The sequence below is a fragment of the Protopterus annectens genome, chromosome 1.part0 (assembly GCF_019279795.1).
Source record: "Protopterus annectens isolate FY-2018-M chromosome 1.part0, PAN1.0, whole genome shotgun sequence".
Lineage (NCBI taxonomy): Eukaryota > Metazoa > Chordata > Ceratodontiformes > Protopteridae > Protopterus > Protopterus annectens.
Genome location: NC_056725.1, coordinates 111,812,825 through 111,828,320, shown reverse-complemented (window position 1 = coordinate 111,828,320; position 15,496 = coordinate 111,812,825). Strand labels below are relative to the sequence as shown.

Below are 15,496 nucleotides of genomic sequence, written 5' to 3'. Positions count from 1 at the left end.
TATTGCTGTTTTAATAGGAGCCAGCAGGTGGAACTAGTTACATTTATTTAGTGTGCTGTGATGAAATTCTACTTTACATTTGTTATATGCGTCACTAATAACACATTGTGGTTTGTACCTTATAATAGTAGCACAAAAGGAGCTCAAGCCTTAATGCTGGCAATACATTCTCTTTGTAAAATCAGTTCAAGCAGGTGTTTTAGCAAGACTTTATGCTGGCAGTATATTCTTTGTTTATGGCTTGTATTCCTCGATTTAATCTCATACTGTCATGTACTACTCGTGTAAGAGTTTAGCATTCAGCATTATTATTAGTGTACGTTTAGACAGTAGATTTACGTATACTGGAATACATGTTTGCCAGCTCTTCTCCCCGGGCCTCCACTGAAAATGGGTTATTTTGACCCAGTGGACTTTCCCGGTCAACAAATGTCAATAAATAAACAAGTAAATGCTGATCTAATGATATGATTTTAATGATTTGGATACAGATGTGGAATCATTAGAGGCAGTGTTAATACCACCAGTACTTTCACACCCCTGCAACAGCCACAGTCTAGCAGTGTGAAAACTTGGTGTGTAACTCAGTTTACTGCATTATGCTGACATGCATTTGACACAACACCTGTGCACATATCACCATTACATGTTTCGTCATCAGGTATGCCATCAATGTCGGGTGCAGTACAAAATCTACAGAAAATGGATGGTAAATGTGGTCATCTTGCTATATGTAAAAGTAATTTCACCTCTTAAATAGGTTCATACGTGTGTACTAGACTAATGACTACAAGGGCCTTTTTTAGCCTAACCATGCATCCCAAATATCTGACAAGTTCTGATAACCTTGATAAGTGTAAGCAGGAGATTGGGAGATGGAACATTTACAAGCAGGAAATGTACATATGTTATATTTACCATACCTTTAAATATTTCTTCACAGGGCTATCACCAAAAAGGGTCTATGTTATAACAACGAAAGCTCAAAAGAGCAAATACAGTTATATCAAATGCAAAAGACCGAAAAAAAAAAAGAGCGAACAGCCAGAACAGCAATTTTTTTCCCAGGGAACCAATTTTCTGTTCCCAAGAAAAGAAAAAAAAAAAACACACTAAACACCATTTTAAGTGGGAGGGCTTCGCCGCCTCCCACACATCCCCTTCTGAAATATACCAACTCCAGGATCGCACTACAGTGCTGAAAATGGCAAAGTGACGGAAGCAGCCAAGCACCTTCTTTCCCAGGGAAAGAATTCGCTTAAAAGCTGCTTCATCATTTTTTGCATTTTCATTTACAGTTCGATGAAGACTCATTCAACACAATGCGTCTTCATTCTTCTGACAGGAACCCCACCAAAAATACCCACAGCCTGTGCCTTAGCACAGCAGGATGTTGCTGACAGCAGAATGAGGACAGCAGCATATAGTCGCAAAGAGTACTGGCAGGATCCCCAATACCACAGCAGGAAGTGACACTTGCTCACACTAGCACCCTAGTGAAGACATTTCATTACATAGGAGGGGAAATGCCACTCAGCTCAACACCTGCTTGCTGTACACAGCTTACACCCCTTGATGAATTGACCACCCTTTATAGGCAGCAATTATGCAGAGGTGACAAAAAGTTAGTAGAATTTGTACCACATTTCCGAATGGTCTTCTCTATTTTGTTTAATATATTCAGAGGTGCAATGCGAAGACATATTTCACAGTTGTATATAAAAAAAAACCTGAAAAACAAACTTGTAAAGATTAAAATAAAACCAAGTAAATATTGGCAGAAAACCATTTTATTCAAGATATAAACTTTTTTAAAAAATCGGTAAGCACTTTCATGTGTAAACCACTTCATCAGACCTTATAACATTATTACAAACAACTGTTTAAATATCTTATACAAGTAGCAGTCAACCAATGTCATAAAATTCTATGTATCACATGACACTTACTCATTTAAATGGTCTCTTATTCTTCAATCTGGGTTTTAAAGAAACCCTGTCATTCAAGCCTTCTTCCGTATCGGCTTGTAGCCTCAACATCCAAGTCAACTCCCTATCCTCAGTATGATTATTAACTTCTCCCATCCTACCTTCATCCTTCAGTAAATCAATAACAAAAAACTTAAATATATGTGAGGTGGTTGTGCCCATCACATGATGTGCTAAAGAATTATTAGTATCACCTTGCCGTATAGCTCTCATGTGTTCCCTTATTCTTTCCATCAAAGTGCGGTCAGTCTTGCTGACATAAAACTGTTGGCAAGCTTGGCACTGTGCTATGTAAACTAAATGTTTGGACCTACAGGTGGCTTTAACCTTCAATTTGTATTCTTTGCCTGTACTTGGATGTATAAAAATATCATCTGTATTAATGTACTTACAAAAGTTACAATTCATACAGGGAATAGTTCCCACTTTCCTTCCACTATCCACTTCACTTTTTCCATAACATAGCATGCTCTTTAATGTACTCCTATTTCTAAATACAAACATAGGTTCAGTGCCTATGCAGGCATTAACCTCTTTGTCATATCTCAGATTATGCCAATTTCTTCTGACATGACATATATCAGCTATATTATCAGAGTAGGGTAATGTAACACCTAGTGCCTTCCTAGTGTGGTCATCCCTACCAATAACATAGTCTAAGTCTCTTTTAACAGAGGAATAATAGGGTGCATCCACATTGCCCCTCAAAGTTAAAACATGATCACGTTGCCCTTGTGTCTCTCTTCTACTATAACCTCTCTCTAGAAACTCATTCTTTAGCATGTTTACTTGTTCCCAAAAAATTAAGTCATCATTATTCAACCTTGATAATCTCATAAATTGCCCCCTTATGATGTTCCTATAAACATGGTGAGGATGTAGACTGTTACGATGCAAAATATGGTTCTTATGACATCCCTTTCTAAACCTCGACATAACCAAACCTCTAATAGGATCTTTAGAAAATATAAACATCAAGAAAATCCATCTTTTGAGTAGATACCTTCATAGAAAATCTTAGAAAGTCTGTGGTTCCATTAAATACATTACATAATCTCTCAAACTTTCCAAGTTCCCTTTCCATAAAATAAAAATATTGTTGACAAAACATCGATAAAATTCGATATATAAGGTAAACTCATTATTTATTACATAAAGAGACTCCCAATGTGCCAATACAGCATTAGCATAACTGTTGGCACATGGGGTCCCCATAGCTACACCCTTCTTTTGCTTAAAATAACTCTTGGAAAACTTAAACACATTGTTCTCCAGTATTGTCTCAGCAAATAGGCACAACACTTCCACTCTTGAGGGACTATAGGTACTATGACCTAATAAAAATGTTTTCATGAAATCTGTGTCGACATTATTGGGATTCACTGTGAAAAGTGAAGAAATGTCTAATGTTACAAATAAAAAAATCTTCCGTGTTTATATCTGTATTACTACTAACATCATAAGAAACTGTTTAGAATATCTTAAAACAGTTCCATAATTATTTAACACAGGTCTCAATTGTTTTTCAACATAGACTAACATCAATTCTGTTACACACCCTCCGCCTGATACTATCGGCCTCAAAGGTGGTCTTATAGGATCTTTGTGAACCTTTGGTAAGGCTTGAAAGGTGGGGATTAATGGTAAATCAACTAGACAATATTTATAAATGTCTTCTCTAATGCTATTTCTCAAGAAACAATCATATAACACATTATGGACATTTGTAATAATCTTAGCTACATCATGATATGTTAAGTCATACTTTTCAACATCATGTAACATTTCAATGACTGTAGACTTATAATGTAACATGTCCATCATCACCACCGCCCCTCCTTTATCGGCTTGTTTAATACAAATGGTTTTATCAGACTGTAATGCTAATAAAGCATCTTTTTCTTCTACTGTTAAGTTAAAAAAACTTTCTGTTCTTAGTTAGACATGGCATAAATTCATTATATAAGTAAATGGCAGTTGTCCACCAGGCAGGTTTGCTCTTCATTGAGGAGCTTGTTTTGGTCCTATTAGGTATGGCCGAGTCAATGCAGTTATACAGGTGTTTGTATAAATAACTGGTGTAGAACTCTGGATATTTGCCAGTTCCATCTGAGGGGGGAGTTGCAGTGAAGCTATTTATACCATCCCACAAGAGGTTATAATCTGCTTTGGAGAAGTTTTTTAGTTTAGTTGCTGCTGGGGGGGGTCAGGTGTGATAGTTACTTCAAATGAGACTGATTTGTGCTCAGATCTCACCAGGAAAGACCTCACAATGGGTGTTACAGTTGTTCCCCATATTGATAAGCACCAGATCCAGGATGTTGGCACCCCTTGTGGGGGGTGTCAAACATCTGGTCCAGGGCATTGGAGTTAACAAAGTTGAGGAACCTTTGTCAGGTGAGTTTGAGCAAGAGTGATTTACCCAGTCAGTGGATGGGTAGTTAAAGTCGTGCAAAACCATGGTGTTCGGATGTATCTTGATAGACTCAAGTAGATCCAAATAAGCAGAGTGGGTGTCCTGATTCATGGAGGGGGTCCTGTATCTGGCAATGACTTGAATAGGTGTCTTTCCAACAGTTAATTGCACCTGAAGTATCTCCAGGGAATCATGCTGTTTAACCAATCTGGAGGTGTATTTGTCTTTAATGAATATTGATACACCACCTGCTTTAGTTTTCACGCCTTCAGTTTGTGTTCTAAATGTGTGGAAGAAGGTGTAACCCGGTATGGCTGGGGTGCTGTCCACAGCTTTGAACCAGGTCTCTGTGACTGCACAAATGTCTGCATCTTCCAAGGTGAAGAATGCTTCCAGTGAGTGCAGTTTTGTATTAGGACTCCTAACATTTAGCAGCATAACCTTGAGGTTGTTTTTAGATGGAGTTTTTATGTTGGGAAATTTGTCCTTGAGACACAAAAGGCACAATGGGGGTGGCAAGAGACTTAGCCAGTAGCTGAAATCCCAGGGTTGACAGATGAAGACGATCTCTGGCAAAGCATCGAGGTCTGTTAATTGTCATCCCTGTTTGACAAATATTGGATCCCCTTAGAATAACACCAGAAACTAAGCCAATTATTTTAGTCAGTCATTTTTTGTTTTTACGTTGCCACCTGATAGCAAGAGATTCTCTGGTTCGATCCTTGACTGGGGTGCCTTCTGTGCAGAGTCTGCATGTCCTCCCTGTGGTCGCGTGGGTTTCCTCTGGGTGCTTCGGTTTCCTCCCACATCCCAAAGACATGCTGTAGGTGAATTGGACACTCTAAATTGGCCGTAGGCGTGAGTGCGTGCATGTGTGTGCCTTCTGTAGAAGGTTGGGCTCTGGGTTGGCAACTCAACACCATAAAACTCCACTGCCAATCATGAGCGGACAGGTGATCTGCTGTGGCGACCCTTAACCGGGAAAAGCCAAATGAAAAAGAAGAATCTTCACAAGCTTGACAAAACACCTCCATAGTTCAGTTCAAATTAGGGCAAAAAGTGCTAGGTTTTCTAAGACAATTATTTATTTTATTTATTTATTTTATTTTATTTTATTTTACATTTGTTTACCGTGCTAATCCAACTGGATACATTTCCATTTTCAGCAGAGGCCCGGGGAGAAAAGCTCCACATTGAAGTTAATACAAACAAGTCATTTACATAAAGAAAGTAAGTAGTTAGTAAAATACAAACAGAAATAAGGTTTAATCTAGATTATACTAGTTGAAAATATATACTGGGAAGGACACTTACTCTAATTTTATTTACAGTACAAGATAGGGGAGTTGTACTTTAGTAAAACATTCATGAAGAGTATAATTGATTAAGTAAATATAAACCATAGAGAGTTCTATATTAATTCCAATTAATTATATTATTAATTATTCCAACTAATTAATAGTCCCAGCCTCAGGAAACATTAACCGTAACATCACATTTCTTGCAAACAATCTAATGTCACAAACTACTTCTGATAAATCAGCAGAAAATGCAGGTATAAATGACAAGCCTCTTTGCAAAAGTTGTTGTTCAATGCCCTTATACATCTACTAGAAATATTATGAATTAAGGGTCTATATTAGAACATCGAAGTTTCAAAACTTCGAATGTTCAAATATCAAACCCTATTCAGTGAAAGCTGAAAACATCGAACATGCAGAACAGCGAATTTTTTTCCTAGGGAAAAAATTTGCTGTTCCAAAACACCTACACACAACACAAGCACACCAAACAAACAGCAATCCACACACATACACCTAAAATCTTACACCTAACCATACACTTAACTATACACACATCACTAACTATTCACTTACCTTAACCCAAACCCTAACCCTAAGGTCTGTCAATATTGCACACTCACCTACCCCATCCTAACCCTCACGTCCACACAATCGCACACTTATCTGACCCGCGCACTAACTCACCTAACCCTCACGTCCACACAATCACACACATACCTAACCCGCACTCGATCGCACACTTACCTGAACCTGATCTGTAACTTTCCACCACAGCGCTGAAAATACCGAAGCAACAGAAAAGGACAACCAAATTCTTTCCCTAGGAAAAAATTTGGTTTTCTGTTGCTTCGATATTTTCAGCTTTCGCTGAATAGGGTTCAATATTAGAACATTCGAAGTTTTGAAACTTCGATGTTCTAATATAGACCCATGAATTAATCCTCGTCTTTCTCTCGATTCCACATTCTCTTGATTGTCGGACTTGTCTTCTGTTGTTGTTCCCGTTGGCTCTTCCTCCCCCTGCTGGTGGAGCGGCTCTTCTTCGCATCTCTCAAGGCTTTCTCACCATCGTGTTGTACCAAGAGGGCTAAGGGTGCTTGTTATGCCTACATATGGGACAACCTTTCCGGATTTATTAAGACTGGCAGATGGTCAACCTCGAGACTAGTTTCAAGTATATGGAATTACATATAAATTATTTTAAACCACATGAACTTTTGCTGATTAATTCAGCACAGGAATATCAGCGAATGTTGTTTAGTGAGTTTCCAGTGGCTTTAGTGCAACAGCGGTTAGATGAACTTTGTAATGATATAGCGGTTCATGAGTCCAGACTTAAACAAAAAATGAAATTGAGGAGAGATTTATCAGACTTTTCAGCTGGTCAAGTTTTTGCATGGGCTAGAACCACTGGTATACAAAATGTGAATACTACGAATGAGCGAATGGGTAAAGGTATTCAACCTGAAGTGACACGCCCATCAGTGAATTTAAATAGAGATGTGCCGACTTTGAGCAAGGAATGGATAGAAGTGAATACATTGCAGACTTTGACATCAGCCAGTCATTAAGCACCAGTGATGAATGCACCTGCATTCTCTACTGCTTCCGGTGCTGTAATTTCAACAATCGGACAAGTAGTATGGCCGAAGGAGGGTTTTAATGGTTGAAAATGACTAAAACTTTTTTCAGGAACTTCCTTTCCCTATAAAAGCCTTGAGAAATGTAAAGAGGAGATGCTCCACCAGCAGGGGGAGGAAGAGACAACAGGAACAATAACAGACAGCAGGTCCGACAATCAATAGAATGTGATATCGAGAGAAAGACTAGGATTAATTCATAATATTTCTAGTAGATGTATAACGGACATTGAACGACAACGTTTGCAAAGAGGTTTGTCATTTATACCTGCATTTTCTGCTGATTTATCAGAAGTAGTTTGTGACATTAGATTGTTTCCACGAAATATGATGCTACGGTTAATGTTTCCTGAGGCTGGGACTACTAATTGTCTTAGAAAACCTAGCACTTTTTGCCCTAATTTAAATTCAACTATGGAGGTGTTTTGTCAAACTTGTGAAGATGATTTAGATAAATTATGTAATGAATTTATGCCATGTCTAACTAAGAACAGAAAGTTTAGAAAAGAGATGCTTTATTATCATTACAGTCTGATAAAACCATTTGTATTAAAAAAGCCAATAAAGGAGGGGCGGTGATGATGATGATGGACTTGTTGAGTCTACAGTCATTGAAATGTTACTTATGTTGAAACGTATGACTTAATAACATGTTATGATGTAGCTAAGATTATTACAAATGTCCATAATGTGTTATATGATTGTTTCTTGAGTCATAGCATTACAGAAGACGTTTACAAATATTGTCTAGTTGATTTACCATTGATCCCCACATTTCAAGCCTTACCAAAGAGTCGCAAAGATCCTATAAGACCACCTTTGAGGCTGATAGCATCAGGCTGAGGGTGGGTAACAGAATTGATGTCAGTCTATGTTGAAAAACAATTGAGACCTGTGTTAAATAATTATGGAACTGTTTTATGAGATTCTAAACAGTTTCTTATGGACTTATAGTAGTAATATAGATATAAACACGGAAGATTTTTTTATTTGTAACATTAGACATTTCCTCACTTTTTACAGTGATTCCCAATAATGTCGGTATAGATTTCAAAAAAATGTTTTTATTAGGTCATAGTACCTATAGTCCCTCAAGAGTGGATGCATTGTGCCTATTTGTTGAGACAATACTGGAGAACAATATGTTTATAGGTTATAGGTTCATAGGTTAGTACTAGGCTAACTGCTCTTACGAGCCATTGTAAAAGTTTTCCAAGAGCTATTTTAAGCAAAAGAAGGGTGTAGCTATGGGGACCCCATGTGCCAACAGTTGTGCTAATGCTGTATTGGCACATTTGGGAGTCCCTTTATGTAATAAATCTTAATGAGTTTACCTTATATATGTAATTTTATCGCCAATATTTTTATTTTATGAAAAGGGAACTTGGAAAGTTTGAGAGATTTTGTAATGTATTTACATAGAACCACAGGCTTACTTAGATTTTCTATGAAGGTATCTACTCAAGCGATGGATTTTCTCAATGTTTATATTTTTAAAGATCCTATTAGAGGCTTGGTTATGTCGAGGTTTAGAAAGGGATGTCATAAGAACCATATTTTGCATCTTAATAGTCTACATCCACCCCATGTTTATAGGAACATCATAGGGGGGCAATTTATGAGATTATCAAGGTTGAATAATGATGACTCCATTTTTTGGGAACAAGTAAACATGCTAAAGAATGAGTTTCTAGAAAGAGGTTATAGTAGAAGAGAGATCATGTCCTACCTTTGAGTGGCTGCACCCTCTTCTTCCTCTGTTAGAAGAGATTTAGAATATGATATTGGTAGGGATGACCATACTAGGAAGGCACTAGGTGTTATATTACCCTACTCTGATAATGTAGCTGATATATGTGATGTCAGAAGAAAATAGCATATTCTGAGATCTGACAGAGGTTAATACCTATATTGGCACTGAACCTATGTTTGTATTTAGAAATAGGAGTACATTAAAGAGCATGCTATGTTATGGAAAAAGTGAAGTGGATAATGGAAGGAAAGTGGGAACTATTCCCTGTATAAATTGTAATTTTTTAAGTATATTAATACAGATGATATTTTTATACATCCAAGGACAGGCAAAGAATACAAATTGAAGGTTAAAGCCACCTGTAGGTCCAAACATTTAGTTTACATAGCACAATGCCAAGCTTGCCAACAGTTTTATGTCGGCAAGACTGACTGCACTTTGATGGAAAGAATAAGGGAAAATATGAGAGCTATGTGGCGGGGTGATACTAACAAGTCTTTAGCACATCATGTGATGGTCACAACCACTGCACATATATTTAAGTTTTTTGTTATTGATTTATTGAAGGATGAAGGTAGGATGGGGGATATTAATAACCATACTGAGGACAAGGAGTTGACTTGGATTTTGAGGCTACAAACCGATAGGGAAGTGGGTGTGAATGACAGGGTTTCTTTAAAACCCAGATTGAAGAATAGGAGACCATTTAAATGAGTGTCATGTGATACATAGAAGTTGATGTCATTGGTTGACTGCTGCTTGTGTAAGTTATTTAAACAGTTGTTTGTAATGATGTTATAAGGTCTCATGAAGTGGTTTATCCATGAAAGCGCTTACCGATTTTTAAAAAAAGTTTATATCTTGAATAAAACGGTTTTCTGACCATATTTACTTGTTTTTATTTTACTTATATTTCACAGTTGGCTCCAAAGACACATAAGGCCTTCAATCACAAGATACTTCACTGAATGGCAGGTAGAGATTAGAGTATTGCAGAGTATACATGAATAATTTCACAAGTACACAGGAGTGGCTGAGGCCAGAAACAATGCCCTGATAATTCTCATGTACAGTACAGAGGATGTCCTTCCATATCACTGTTGCAGTATTCATCACCTCTGGAATCTCCTGCCAAAGATAGCCCAACATCTGGCCAGTATACCAAAGCCTTTATTACCTAGGGAAAGTCATACATCAAACATATGATCCCCTTGCAAGCATGGGGCTCAAAGGTGACGTACATACACTTCCAGCTCAAAACTTCGTTGCTGCCAGTCTGAACGTCATTATCATAGATACGTTGGTCTGAACTCCCTTCACATTATGGTTATACCCAGCCTATGTCTTTCAGATAAGTAACCTGTTGGGCTTTGTTTCCTTTTCTTACATTGTTCAGTTGGTTACTGTCATCCGGGGAAGTGTCAGTGTGCGAGGCAGATTTCACATAAAGCCCATCATGATAGGTGCCTGTTTTGTATAGGTGCGACTCACAGCCACACTCAGTGTTCCATCTGTCAGGCTTTTGTACCCAAGACTTTGCGTAGCTGCCTTTCTTTACTTTCAATTTACCTTGAGAGCCAGTGTCTCAAGCTTTTGGCCCAGAGTACCATGGCAAAATCTGCTCTCCCCAAAACACAGCCACTGCTCAAAATGAAGGCCAAGAAGTCTAGGGCTGATTCTCCTGCTTTCCAGCCTCCACCAGGCATCTCTCATGATGTGAGTAAGAACCCAGAGGCTAATGCAGCATTGCCATCGTTTTTTTCCGCTGCAACCTTCTCTGAGGCTGGCACAGAACCTGCTTCTCGCATGTCCTTGGAGGCTTTGCAGATGTGCCTTGTGGACATTGAAGGGGAACCACAGATGATTATTTCCAAGCGGCCTAAAGGGATTTCTGAGATTCTTGTTAGGGAAGAAGTGCCAGGTACCTTGATCAAATCCATGCAGGGGACTGAACCTCTGCATTTTGTCACAGTGGACATACCATTGAAGAAAAAGCAGAAAAACTAAGCATGTGGTGTCTGCTCCCAGGGCTCCTCAAAGGGAAGCACAGGACTTCAGTCAAGGCTTGTTCAATTCCTTAATGGTATTGAAGCCTCCTTAGGGGGGGTTTCAGTTCCTGCACCTCCTTTATCCTCTGCTTCTAAGAGCATTAGGGACCCGGAGTCTTTGGATGTGGATTCTGACTCTGAGACTGACTTTTTAGCCTATTCTTCTCAGTTGCCTTCACCTTTAAACTATGGGTCTCAGGAGGAGTAATCTGTCAATTCCGATTCTCCTTTGGAGGAGCTTTCATTTGGTGACAGTTCTGTGTATGGTGGAGCATTTCAAATGAGATTGCTCTCAAGTATTGGACATACAGATAAGGTATTATGAGTTGTTAACAAATGGACTCCCCTAAACCTTCAACTGCCCCTCCTGTTTTGACCGCTCTATTGGATACCTTCTCTGCTGATTCCCTTACATCAGTTTCTCAACCTGCAGCTCCTAAGAATCCTGATAGGTTCTATAAGGTACCAAATGCCTGCAAGTTCTTATACAAGTGCTCTTCATCGGATCCTGCAGTGAATTCTGTATCTGTTGATAAGCGTTCTAGGCTGTTGCCTTCATCCAAGTTAAGGATTGACAAGAAGGTATACACTTCAGTTAGTTCAGCCTTCGGTGCCGTCTATTACCAAACTGATATGACAAGATACATCCTGTCTATTCTTTCACAGATTGGGAAGATTGTTTCTGATAAACCCTGACTCTGAGTGTAAGGCCTTAGCTCTCTCCTTGCTCAGTTCCACTCCTCAGGTTGCACATGACGCTATCAAATGTAGCTGATGCATCGTCTAAGGCTACTGCCTCTGGCTATGTGATGAGGCACCATTCTTGGCTTTGTCTTCAGGCTTTGCCTTAGATAACTGGAATTTGTTTGGTACTGCTGTGGCTGAGCATTTCAAAACCTTACAGGATCAAGGTAAGGTCATAATGATTTGAAGCACATTTTTGTCTCATCTGTTCCCAAATTTGAGTAACTATCCTAGTAAGACTGAGTTTTTTTGCATAGACTGCCTAACCAGTCTTCCAAAGGTAAAAATGCTCCTAGGCATGTTTTTTTCTGATATGTCTACTCAGTTGCCCAGGCCCCAAAAAGCCATCCTTTCCTTTCAAGCCTTCAGCCATCTGACTGTCTGTCCTCCCTTCTGCTTAGTCAGGTTCCCTTCTCCCTCAGGCTTTCTCTGTCTCTCCCAGTTTGGCAGCTGATTACCACAGATATATACTTGGGTTCTGTCCATTATCTGGCAAGGTTAATTTATGACCTGGAAAACACTTCCCTTGTTTTCTGGCATTCCTCGACCACCTGTAGAACAACTTCCTTATTTTCCAGGTGTATTGCAGAGTCTGCTGGACCAAGGTACCATACAACTGGTTCCACAGACCAACAAGGGTTTGGGTTTTTATTCCAGGATATTTCTGGTCCCCAAGAAAGAGGGGTCTTGAACACCTGTCCCGGATCTTTTCTTTCTGAACACCTTTGTTACAGTGCCATCCTTCTGAATGCTGTGTCTTCAGATTCTGTTTCCTCCTGTTGCTTCCCCAGGTCTTGCTGGTTTTATGGGGTTTGAAGAACACCTACCTTCATATTCCTGTCCACCCTCTGGTCAGGAAGTATTTGCATTTCTCTGATTCTTCCTCTCATTTTCAGTTCTCTGCTTTGCCCTTTGAGATTTCAACAGCTCCGAACATGTTGACCAAATATCTAGCCCCTATAGTCACCTTTTCGAGGCTTCAAGGCATTCAAATCATCATCAGGGTGACCCCTTGTTTCAGGCCCCATCCCAGTCAACGCTGGTGCAGGATCTTCATTTTACCCAGCTTCTGTTGCACAGCCTGGGGTTCTCGGTCAGCCTTCAGAAGTCAGTGTTGACAGTATCACGGGATCATGTTTTCCTAAGCTGCAGGTTCAAGACTGTTGCAATGCTGTTATTCCTTCCTACCTCCAAGGTTTTGTTCCTCACCAATTATTTTCTGTCCCTGCTTCCTGTGGTCCTCTCTTCTAGTCAGGGAGTTTCTCAGTGCTCTGGGGTTCATGACCTCTACCATCCCCATGCTTTCCTGAGCCAGGCTTTATATGAGGAAGTTTCAGTGGTACCTGAAATCATAGTAACTTCAACACCTCCACCCTGCTGGACCCATCTAGTTCCTCTGCTCCCTTGACTCAAACTGGAACTTCACTGGTGTTCCTTTCCACCCTTCTCAGCCATCTCAGGAAATTTTCATGGCTACATCAGAGCTGAGGTGGGGGGTCGCTTCAGGCACCCTGAACGTGTAGGGCCTTTGTTCCCCTCAGTAGAGGGTAGATCACATCAGCATCAAGGAAATGTGGGTTCTCATTCAGGCCATTCAATGCTTCCATGCACTCTAGGTCTCAGTCCCTTGAAGGTTTATATGGGTAAACACCTCAGTCATGTGATGCATCAACAAACAAAGGAGCACAAGGTCTTACCTTCTTTGCAGGTTGGCCCCTCAAGCATGAGAAATAGCCATTGATCTGCAGGTCACCTTACAGGCAGTCTGTATACCTTCAGAGTATAATCTTGGAGCAGATTTTCTCAGCAGGTCCAAGATACAGTCTCACGAATGGATGCTTCACAGATATGTAGTTCTGGGCATAGTTCATCAGTGGGGTATTCCTCAAATAGATCTATTTGCCTCCCCTCTGAGCAGGCAACTCCCTCAGTTCTGTTCCCGAGTCCCATGTCCTTTGCCTTGGAAGGTGGATGTCATGCCTTTTTCTTGGAAGGGAATGTTCCTGTATGCCTTTCCTCCCCTCCTTTTCTTCCAGATGTCCTGCACAAAACTGAGAAGGACTTTCCAGAAATCATAGTTGGTGACTCTCTTTTGGCCCAGACAGCACTGGTTCTCCGTATTCCATCTGGCCAGGGGCAATTATCACAACAAAGGAACTCTCCTTCACCTTCATCTGTCCACTCTTCAGCTGATACTTTGGGTGATAGGGTTTTGATTCCTTTCTGCCACCAGGTTTCTGAAGATGTGCTTAGGGTTCTGCAGGAGGTCAGGGAACTCAGTACCAGAAAATCATATATGTCCAAATGGAAGAGATTTTCTGTTTGGTGTCTTAAACGTCACCAAAACTCCTTTTTAGTGGCGGTCCCCTTGGTTCTTTCCTACCTCTGTGAACTACTACATACTGACTTGGCATATTCTTCAGTGAAAACTCACTTGTCAGGCATTTCTGCCTGTTTCCAGCTACTTCTCTTTTGGCCTCTAGGTTTGAGGTTACGCAGATGTTCTTCGTGTTTCACTGTTGCAGTCATTACATTTGGGTTAACTGCCTGCAGGTAGCCCTCAGCCGGCCTGAATATCAAAGTCTTGGATTCCTGCGTTGGATGCTGTCTCTTCTTCTTTCATGACATCAGGTCATCAGGGGTATAAAACATGCAGCCGATGCCATTACATCAGTCTTTCTTGCCGCACGGTGCCCGAAGCAGAAGCAGTTCACAAGTGCCGGTCATCCGACTCCTGAAATTTTCGTTTTCGAGTTTCAGAACCGAAGTCTTTAAAAAAGCTAAGTACCCAGTTGGGGATCCTCTTTCTTGCTCTTAACCGATGTCAGTAAAAGTTAACAATTGTCTTACCTGTGGAAAACAAATACCTCATAAATATTTTAATTTGTACTGCATTCCTTGCCTAGGCCCAGACCATGACGTCCCTTGCTGTCAGTTTTGTGCCTTATTCAACCCCCGAACTATTCGTCGTCGGTCTATTTGCAGCTAATTATTTCGGTTCTTGGTATAACTATCCAGAAACGGCTTCGGTTAGCTACCCGACTACTGATTTTCCAAAAAAACGTAAGGATAAAGACAGAGACAGACCGCATAGGTGCCGGTACTCAGTGAGGTGCTTTTGCAGCCCCTAATACCTGCTCCTTCAGATTCGCAGGCCTCTACTAAGACCCATTTGGAGTCCGGTATGCCGCAAGATGCTTCTTCCACTATGGAACCTGCGGATGTCTCTTCTTTGGATGTGTCCGGAGCCACTGTGCTGGCATCGGCTTCTGAGGGTTTATTCAGGCCTACAGATTTGCATTTTATACCGACACCATCTTCTTCATCAAGGCCTAAAACTCGACCAACGCCTTGAAAACCTGCATCCAAACCGCATGGTCAGGCCCATTTGCCTAGAAAACAAATGCTTAGAATGGCTGAAGACCTTATTACTTTAATTAGGGGAAGCTAGCCTTCCCCCTCTGAGACCTATAACTGATTTTTCTTCTGATTCTTCTGATCAGGATTCTGAAATTTCTGTTTCTTCTGATTACCAGGATTTGCCCTTACCTATCTATGAGGATTCTGATGCAGAGGATTCCATTCCCTCTGCTTCCCCACCAG

General features: G+C 40.2%; 1 protein-coding gene across 3 annotated transcripts in view; it reads left to right on the top strand.

The window, feature by feature from the left end:
* CCDC61 (coiled-coil domain containing 61) overlaps positions 1 to 15,496 on the top strand; it is a 934,642-nt gene that overhangs the window by 384,204 nt on the left and 534,942 nt on the right. The gene's annotated exons all lie outside the window — the stretch shown is intronic.